Below are 10,147 nucleotides of genomic sequence, written 5' to 3'. Positions count from 1 at the left end.
GCACTTCAGACTCCAATTGGTATTCTTTGTTTGTGGAAAATATTGATCACCCTCATGAAAGAGGAAAAGAGAAGAATGGAAAGTGTTGATACATTTATTTCCCCTTAAACAACCATCATCAAAATTAATTAAAACTCTGAATTAGTTTTAAAAGTCCTTCAAGTAGACGTGAATAATTGATGTTTGCTTTCAAAATAATCATTATTTTATTACATAATTAATGCATGTTCATTGGAAAATGTTTAGAAAATAACAAATGTAATGAAGAAAAATCATAGAAAATCCCTTTGTGTGAAGAAAGTTATTGACCATTTTTTATTGTTTATTTTTCTTAGTAAGTGTTTTTTGCAATAAAGAATGTTGGTACTACTGCATGTGCGTATTAAATATTGTACTTATTTCCAATAATTAAAAAAAATCATATTTCTGGATTTTTCTTATTATAGAACATTTTATAGAAGTTATTTTAACACAGTTCTGTTGGAGTATATGTGTCCCCAACGAAAAGTTTCTTATCACTTTAAATGTTTTATGTGGTTAGCAATCTTTATAAAGCTATTCTCTTTGCATTTGTTGTTAGGAAATATTCCCAAAAGGTACATATATGAATATATTTATACTATTCTGCTTGCTATTCATTGACCTTCCTGAATCAAATCGGAACCTTGGTTCTCATTATGTCTCTGAATAGTGTATTTCATTCAGTCTGTCTCTTTCTGTGAATGTCCTTTTAGATGAATTTTAAACCTCCTCATTCTGTTCTGATTGTCTTTCTTATTATCTGCCTCCCAGGGGATACCAATGCTTCTGGTCCACAGATCATGCTTTGAGTAATAAAGGTCAATATTATCTTCTGTCTTTTACTTTTCTAATTATTGTGAAAAATTTTTAAAGGCAAATGAAACACTAATTATGTTTACACCAAACCTGTACCACCTCCTATTAACACTATTAATGGTATTGGCATGCAAGTTAGCTTTTCACTCAAGTGTCCCATGTAATCAATGATTATATTGCGAATATCTTCCCCCCAAGTTAACATATTTTCCTATTTTCTTAACTTCATTAATACTACATTGTTCCATCCTTTATCCTTTCATGCTTTTTTCATTGACATAGTCTCTTAATTATCCCTATACTTTTACTCTAACCCTTACTAACCCAGGTTTGTCAGCAGTGATAATTTCCAAAATTAGAAATATAAATTTACCAAAGCTTAAAACTAACTTATGTTTCTTTTCCATTACTTAGAGGATCAGCAACAACAATGAAATAAATGTCTCGCTTTCTACACTATTTTGGTTTAAGCTGCTCAAATTATCTCTGCAATAACCACTGTCAAAAATATAATAAAATGAATGAAATGTCATTTCACTTGAAGTTTTTTCTCCATGATAAAGATATACAAACAACTATTTTCAGGTGATGGGAACAGGCTATGTTTATTGAGAACCATTGCAGAAACATAGTGTTGAAAAAGTGCATGCCATTAAAATTAAGTATTTATCTTTGATTTGCATATATGAATATGCTAATAGAATAAGTTACAGAATATCCTTACTTCTACTGTTAACATGGTTTATTACAGGACTGTCACATTAAAAATACCAGCTAATTATGAAATTATCTTAATGAATCATGGCTAAATAATCTATATAACTGTGGCTGATTTGAACATATTATCTATAATGCAGTTAATAAATTGATACTTTACTGTCAGAGAGAATTTATCTGATTATAATCTCAGAGCTGAATCTAGTCTGTCCATCTTCATTAAGCCAATTCAGCTCAGAAAATTTCCCATCCTGAACTAATTTCTTATTACTGTGAAAGGAATTTCGTATGTTGATCCAATCTCAAAGGGTACATAGAGCAAAACTCATTACATGATTCTTTTTCCCCCAAACAAGTGCACATCTGAATTATTTCTTATATGGTGGTATTTATTACTTACATTGGCTAATTTCGCTGAAGTGTATATTCTGATTTCTTCTTTGATATCTTGAATTTTACTGAAGAATAACCCTCAGTCAGCTCTATACTTTGGTGCTTACTGTAATCGTCACACAATTAGAATCTGAAAGGAGCAAAGAGACATCGAGAAAATTATATCCATGTAAAATATAGTGCATAAAAATTATGGGTTCAATAAACACATAGAAAATAATATGTTGTTCATCATGAAAGAGAAATGAGAAGAAATTACTATATATTCTTCCATGCAGTAGAGATGTACAGGTGGATGAAGAAGAAAGAATATGTAGTTGTTTTGATATTTTAGAGAAGATTCTGATTTGGGTAGAGTTGAGCAAATAATTTTTTAAGTTGCTCCTGAAATAGGATCCTAAAAAAACCATGAACATATTAATCTTATTAATGAGCCTGCTTTTAAGCATTATTAGAGATTTGTTTTTTCAGGAGGTTCCTCTCACTCAACCTCCAACAGGAAACTTTTTACTTTCAGTATTGTCACCTTTTAGAGTGACCTACCCTTATTTCTCTTGGTGAATGATACTATTAGCTTGTTCTCAGTCTCTTACTCCATACTTGTCATTGCTGTCAACATTATATTTCTCAAAGAGAAACCTAACCATACTGCCCCTGAATCCAAAAACATCTTGTACAATCTTTGTTACACAGAGGATAATGTTTAAATTTCCTGACTTATATTTAAGTCTCTCTATTATTTGACCAAACCTATACTTTTGTCTTTCTGTCTTGCCACCTTTGCATTCTGTCCTAATAATGATAAACTTTCCAACGTTCTCTGATGATGCTATGCAGGTACATACCTCTTTATTATTCCTTATTTTCTCTGCTTAAGATAGCTGGTTGTTTCTTTTCCCCTTCATCATTTGAAATTCAGTACAAATGTAATTTCCCCTCCAATGCTTTTTATTAGCATTCAATACAGCAAAGGAGAACATGCTTATTTTCCATGCTTCCTCACCATTTTTATGTATCTCTTAGGCTCTCTGTCTCTCCTCTGCCCCTCTCTCTTTTTACATGTTGGATTAAAAATCTAGATTTTAATGCAGTGTAAAACATTATTAAATTATATAAAATGTAACTTCACTTTAAAAACTTTGCGGAAGTTTCACCATATTTTAGTTTGTACCACAGCAAATAGGAAGATATGCTTGGTGTCCTTTAGTTTCAAATAATTACAAATTTATTTTAACTAATTAATGTTGTAAATGGTATTATTTGTATAATCGATACAACTTCTAAGGTTCAATTACACAACTTTATGTAGTATATATAGGATGTAGAAAATGTATGGCATTTACATCTTTCTAACATTAATGTAAATCAGGGAAATCTTAAATTTCTCCCTCAATATACATGAGTTGCTTGAGATTATATCTATTTCTTAATCATATGTGTATCTAGGTTTTTAAATATAGTGACTACTAAAAAGGCCAGCAGGAAGTCAGCAAACATGCATTGAATTTCATTGAATTAATCTCTCTTAAGGAACCAGTGACAATTCGCAGAGTAATATAAATTAGCAATGCATGGGTTTTGAAAGATTTGCTGTCTTTTAAAATATATGTATATTTATTTAGCTTTTTGGCTTAATAGAACATATCTCTGGTCTCATAATCACAGTCAAAAGCCAATAGAAAATTGGATTAAATAGAAAATCATACCTTTTAAAAATATTAAAGAAACCACATATTCATTTAGAGACAGCTAATTCTGACATTTCAGATGTTTATCAGACTCACATATTAATTATTTTTATCATCCCTGTACCAAAGTAACCACAATAGATTTGTAGCATAAGATAGAGCAAAACATTCCATTCGATCATTTCTTTCATAACTCCTCCAAGCTCTTTTTCATAATTAAGTATAATTTCTCTTTGTATTTATTCGCTGTTCCCATATCTTGTTTTTTATTGTTGTTGGAGAAAGAGAAATGAGATTGCTGTTTATTGGTTATTATAAAAGATTCTATACTTGGAGCTGAGTGAGTTCTTACAAGAAAATTAGCCATAAGATTTATCATGCTTATTTCATTGATGAGAAAATTGATGATTGAAAAAGTTAATTTCAGTTTAATAATCATGATATCTAGTATATGATAACTTTAGTTTTTCCCCTTGCTTCTTTTCCCTTCCAGTCATTCAAAATTTCTTATCAAACACAGAGCATCATTTTATATTTATTTTAAAATATGTATTTACTTGAGCTTGGTGTGTGTTCTTTTATTTCTGGTGAACACTTTATGCCTTACACTTTTGAATTTCTGACTTACATTCTCTACTAGAATGTAAGTTTCTAGAAGAAAATATTTTTATGTTACTTTTCTTTCATTTATTCAAACTTGTCAACAAATACTTCGGTACTGAAGAGTCAAAAGAAAAGTCTAAAATAGAAACTATATTCTAGGTCTTAAATGGCTTTTGATAAATTATCAATATTCCAGTTATTTTTAATTTGTTTTTTTAATTAATTTATTTACTTTTTAAATAATTTTTTTCCATTTTGCTATATGTTCCTTACTTTCCCCTTCCCTTCCCTTTCCCTGCCCCCCTTCCCTGTTTGATTCTTTTCCTAGTGTTGTTATTTTCTTGATTAAATGTCCATTGAAAAACATCTGAGTTTTGTTTTGTTTTGTTTTGTTTTAAGAATGGAGACACTTCCTCCCTCATCACTGTCTACTGTATGTACTCCTATTGTGTAGGACTACTTTAATGGGCTGTAGCATATGTCGTGTTCACAATATTTTTATAGAGCCATCCACCTATGTGTAAGAACACCTCAGAAGTGACTTTTGCATAGGCACACCCCATAAAGCATCACAGAAGCTATGTGTCAGGCTATTACCAGGCATATTTTGTTTACATTATTTGAATTATCAACATAATATTTTATTTCTTCATTCTTATAAATATCAATAAATAACTGATCAAATGCTGGTTTTTCCAGCAGGTTTTCTACTCTTACTTTTAGTCCCCCCCTGCCCCAGGAGTCCTTTTAAGCATCGAGGGCTCAGGTAACTGACTTTACCTAATCTTCGAAAGGCTTACTTTTGATAATGTCATCAGGATTTATATATTATTTTGGACAGTGAATGGGATTCACAAATCACCTTTAGGTCCCTTTACAGACAGGAAAGCTTTTATAGCGTTTTCTTTCTTGACATCAACAATTGGTTGATGCCAATATTCTGTGGTCTCCTTTTACATTAAATTCTGCATTTTATGCTGCCACGTGGAACCACTTTAGCAAAAAGGAGAGGCTGTGTAAGAGGCCGTGTGAGACTGCCATTTGATGAAGGTAGAGGATGGTTTGAATATGGATGAAAGAAATTGTTTGCTTTGGTGAGGTTTCTTTCCAAGAAAATATAGAACAACTTAAAAACAGGAAGAAAAATGTTGATAATGCTACTTTTCAGAAAATTTTCCCCGAGCACTAGAAAGCAAGAGAAATATTGGCAACCTAAGCATTATTTTTAATGTGGTTTTAAAAGCAACATTATGAAATACTAGCTTTCTGGGGTCTAATATTTCAAAAGGAGAGTATGATTCAAAATTGTAATCAGGTGCTTAGAGTCAGTTTCCTTAGGATTTTTGCCTAATAAAATCGAATTCATGTGAACATGCTAAAAAAAGTTTTGTTTTATTTTTTAAGGATTCTACTTTTTTTTCTATTTTCCAAGTGATGTTTTTACTGTCACATGCACACAATAGGAGGGTGTTGGTGGTAGTTAACCTTAGTTTAGAAGGAAAGAAAAATGTAGAATTGAATGATTACAGAATTTAAAATTAAGGCACAGGAATAAGGATGAATAATTGTCATCTAATTCAAATAAACATTGTATTTGGGAGAGCAATCGGGGGAAATTGGGACAACTGTAATAGGAAAATAATAAAATTAAATAAAAATAAATTATTTTGTAAGAGATAGATGGCTTTCTGAACAGCCAGCATTATAAATCCTCATTTTACAGGAAGTATATCCCAGTTAATGTCTGGGTCAGGTCCTCTTCTGCCTGAATGTCTGGTTCAATCTCAACTTCAGTACTTTTCAGTCTAGCACTAAAGGAAGCTCAATTTGATGAGAAGGTGATAGGTGAGTGTACAAGGCTCATTTAGTGTCTATACACAAAGAGAGAGAAGACAAAATGCCTGAGGAAGAAAGGCTAAGCACCAGAACCAGTTAGGCAGAAAGCATCTGGGGAAGTCAAACAGGAAGAACGAAGCCTTGACCTGTGGACTCTCAATGACATAGAGGGAGTTTTTGGGGAACTGGATAGAGCAAGTCACCCCATCCTAATAATCAGCAACAGTAATAGCAACAACAGAGGGGATGATAGGAATTATGACTACCATGAAGAGAGGTTCAAAGGACTCAGCAAGGTATTTACATTTAATCCTCACACTGATCTTGTGTGTTAGCCTTGACTAACAGGTAAAGGAACTGGGGCTCTCAGAGGTTAAATACATGGTTTGTATTCAGTGAAGCTGGTCATCCATGGTACTTTATTATGTTCCTGAGACGTGAGAGTCAGAAAATATTGCCAAGGGTATTGTTAGTTGTGTTACATTAGAAACTGGAGACTGAATTGCAGAAACTAAAGCAGAAAGATTAGGTTGCCTGTGTAAGAAGAAACGAAAAGACTGGATGTACCTCAACTTTTGCTAAAATGGTATACCAAATACCGTTCTTTAGGCTTTTGTCTCCCTTTTTCTTTTTAAAAAAATTTTATTAAAATATAAGTAGGCACACAATAGTATATTAGTTTCAGGTGTGCAACAAAGTGATTCAACATTTTTATACCTTAGGATGTGATGACCAAACTTTAGACTTTGCTTTAGAATTCACATAATGACTAGAGTGGTTCAGTACTAAAGCTGATGTGTGTACACACACACACACACACACACACAGACACATATTATACACACACACATATATACACATATACATATATATATAAATTTGGAAATTTTGTACTATTGATTTCAACTCAACTGAGTGTTATTCAAAAGTATTATTAATAGTACAACTTATATTTTTATTAATAAGATAATAAACAAACATTTAGATTTCCTAGACCATGAAAAGCCCCATTTCTGTTTTCTTCCCAGCATCCTGGGCATCCTTGCCTGAAATCTGTAAAAAATATGCAACTACCATGTATAACTTAATATCTATGGGGATAATACATTCAAGTTTCCCTAAGAATCAGTCACAGGTCTACGTAGGTCTCGTCAACAGATTCTCTGGTCCCCTATCCTGCATTTCCTGAGCTCCACTTGCTCTTTTTCAATCCTCACAGGAGCTGGAATTGCAGCTTTGCTCAATGATTATGATAAATATTCTGATATTATACAAGATTTCAAAGGCAATAGCAGTGCTGCTTTTGAGAGAAAAATATAATATTTATTAATAAATTAAGGTTACACAACATATCCTGTTTGTTTCTCAAATTTCATTTACCAATCATGAGTTTGGTTCTGTTAAACAAATGAACTTAGATGTAGATAAAGAAGAACCATATTCTATATTTAATGACAAGGCAGAAATATTTTGTACATCAGAGGCTTGGTTTCTTATTGCTTATTAAGAAGACTGGTTTGTCCAGGGACATTTAAAAAACAAAAGGGTGAATTTTTGTCATGGCAATATAAGTGATCTTAGCAGCAAGAATGATAATGCAGTGTGAGTTGTATTAAAAATGGCTTGATTTAGTCTGCTTTTGTGAGACCAAGTTATTTCATATATATTTATTCCTGGCACCCTTCTGTGCTCCTAATTTATCCCCCAACCTTCCCTGTACTTTGACTATTTCATCTCCATTTTGACATTCCTGTTTTACTTTAATTTAAAATGCTTCCATATTGTTCACATCCTCAAATTTAAAAAATGGTTAAATGCGATTTCTCTATTTCTTCCTTCTTTATGTTAATCATTCTTACACTTTTAAAGCTTACTTATTTTTGCTATTTATTTTTCCTTACATCTGTTTTCCCCCATTACATACAAATATTTGTAGTAGTTAATTTTTCTATAACATTAACTATCATGTATATATAACATAATTTTAATATCAAATATACCATTTACATTTTAAAATCAATAGATTTTCACTAGAGATATAGCTCCTTTTATTTTACTTTGTAGATGCTATCTGGATTAACATTTTCATTTAACATAATTGTTTCTATTCACTCTAATTACTCATTTTTGCATTTAATTTGGCTTTCCACCTATGCTAAGCTGCAATCTTTAGCAATTCCTGTTTTAAAAACTGTGATGTGTACAAATAAAAAAGTACTCATAATTGCCAAATCTATGATAGCTGAACAATTCAAGTGGGGGAAAAATACTCTAAATGAGTCCTATTTTATACAGTTCCCACATTTTTTATGTATGAATGTGGAGAATGAGTCATGTATCTATCATTTCTACTATTAAATAGATTTAAACCACTTGAATATCATTATCAAAGATTAAGGAAAACATGAAAAGAATGGGAATAAACTGAGAAATAATATCAGCCCTCATCTTTTTTTCTAGTTATGAAAAATATTCTCTGGTTCTAATGGTATTCTTTTTCATTTTGAAAACTATAAGCTCTTTCTTTTATATAATGAAAGCTTATTCTGTGATTACAGAATTCCTCCCACATTCAAAACACATGTGACTTGAGTTAACAAAACCAACTGCATCTTCTCTGGGTCTGAAAACACTATGATCTCCAAAGCAGTAATGCTTTATTACCAAACGGCTGCTTACTGCCATGTAGAAAGTGGGTAAGAAACAGATGATTTTTTTTTTAATCAGGTCACATCTGAACATAAAGTTTATCTAGTCTCTAAAGGATTATAGACTCCCCTACCAACTTTAAAATAAAATTAAACAGCTATTTATTACACATTTACTATGTGATACCTTTCTCCATATTAATTCTATCCCAGCAAATATCTCTACTGAATATTATTCTCTTCTTTATAGAGATAAGGAAAATGAGGTTAGAGTCAATTGTGCAAGACAAAGACTGTATCCATACACAGATCTGTATAACATAAAAATGCAAATACTTTCCTCGTGCCGTTCTTTGAGTAGAACAATAAGTGATATGCATTTTTTCTAAAAGTCAAAAAAAACCTATAAAAGTTTAAAACCTAATAAATAACTTTAAAACAGATGGTGCTAAGGAAAATAATATTTAATCCAAACACCTAAAAATCTTGAAGTTGCATCTGTTATATTTTCAAGTTGTATTCCATGAAATAATGTACATACGAAGAGTATTTTGTTCTTTTATTTTCTCACAATGGCTCCTAATTTCTTTTATAAACTCCATTTTGCTAAGGTAGCATATATTTTCCATTGTTGCAACAAAATTCTGAGATATTTAATGCTCAGTCAAGTAGGAGAGGGTTTCATGTGGTACCTGACATCATTTAAACACACTGGCTTTCACTGAGATGTACCTTGCCATGTCTGGTTTCATGTATTTTGTTCATCTATACATGTTCCTTGACTTATGATAGGGTTCACCTTGATAAATCTATCATAAATTGAAAACGCATTTAATATAACTATCCTACCAAACATCATAGCTTTGCCTAGCCTATCTTAAACATGCTCAGAACACTTAACGTTAGCCTACAGTAAGGCAAAATCATCTAACACAAAGCCAATTTTATGCCCTGGCTGGTGTGGCTCAGTGGATTGAGCACTGGCCTGTGAACCAAAAGGTCACTGGTTCGATTACCAGCCAGGGCACATGCCTGGGTTGTGGGCCAGGTCCCCAGTGGGGAGTGCGTGTGAGAAGCAACCACGCATTGATGTTTCTCTCCCTCTCTTTCTCCCTCCCTTCCCCTGTATCTAAAAAGAAATAAATAAAATCTTTTTTAAAAAGCCAGTTTTACAATAAAATGTTGAATATCTCATGTAATTAATTATGCATATTATTTCTTTTAAGTCCTCATCCTAGGACATGCTTACTGATTTTAGGAAGAGAAATAGAGAGAGAGGAAGAGGAAGATCGATTGGTTGCCCCTAATATGCTCCCTAATCAGGGACTGTACCCTCAACCCAGTCTTGTGCCCTAACCTGGAATAACCTGTGACCTTTTGGTTTACCAGCTGATGCTCCAGCCAACTGTGCATATTGATTTCATT

This window comes from Pteronotus mesoamericanus, unplaced genomic scaffold (assembly GCF_021234165.1).
Source record: "Pteronotus mesoamericanus isolate MK-2021 breed Mesoamerican mustached bat unplaced genomic scaffold, CSHL_Meso_final scaffold_174, whole genome shotgun sequence".
In the NCBI taxonomy this organism is placed as follows: Eukaryota; Metazoa; Chordata; class Mammalia; order Chiroptera; family Mormoopidae; genus Pteronotus; species Pteronotus mesoamericanus.
This window is presented reverse-complemented; position numbering follows the sequence as displayed.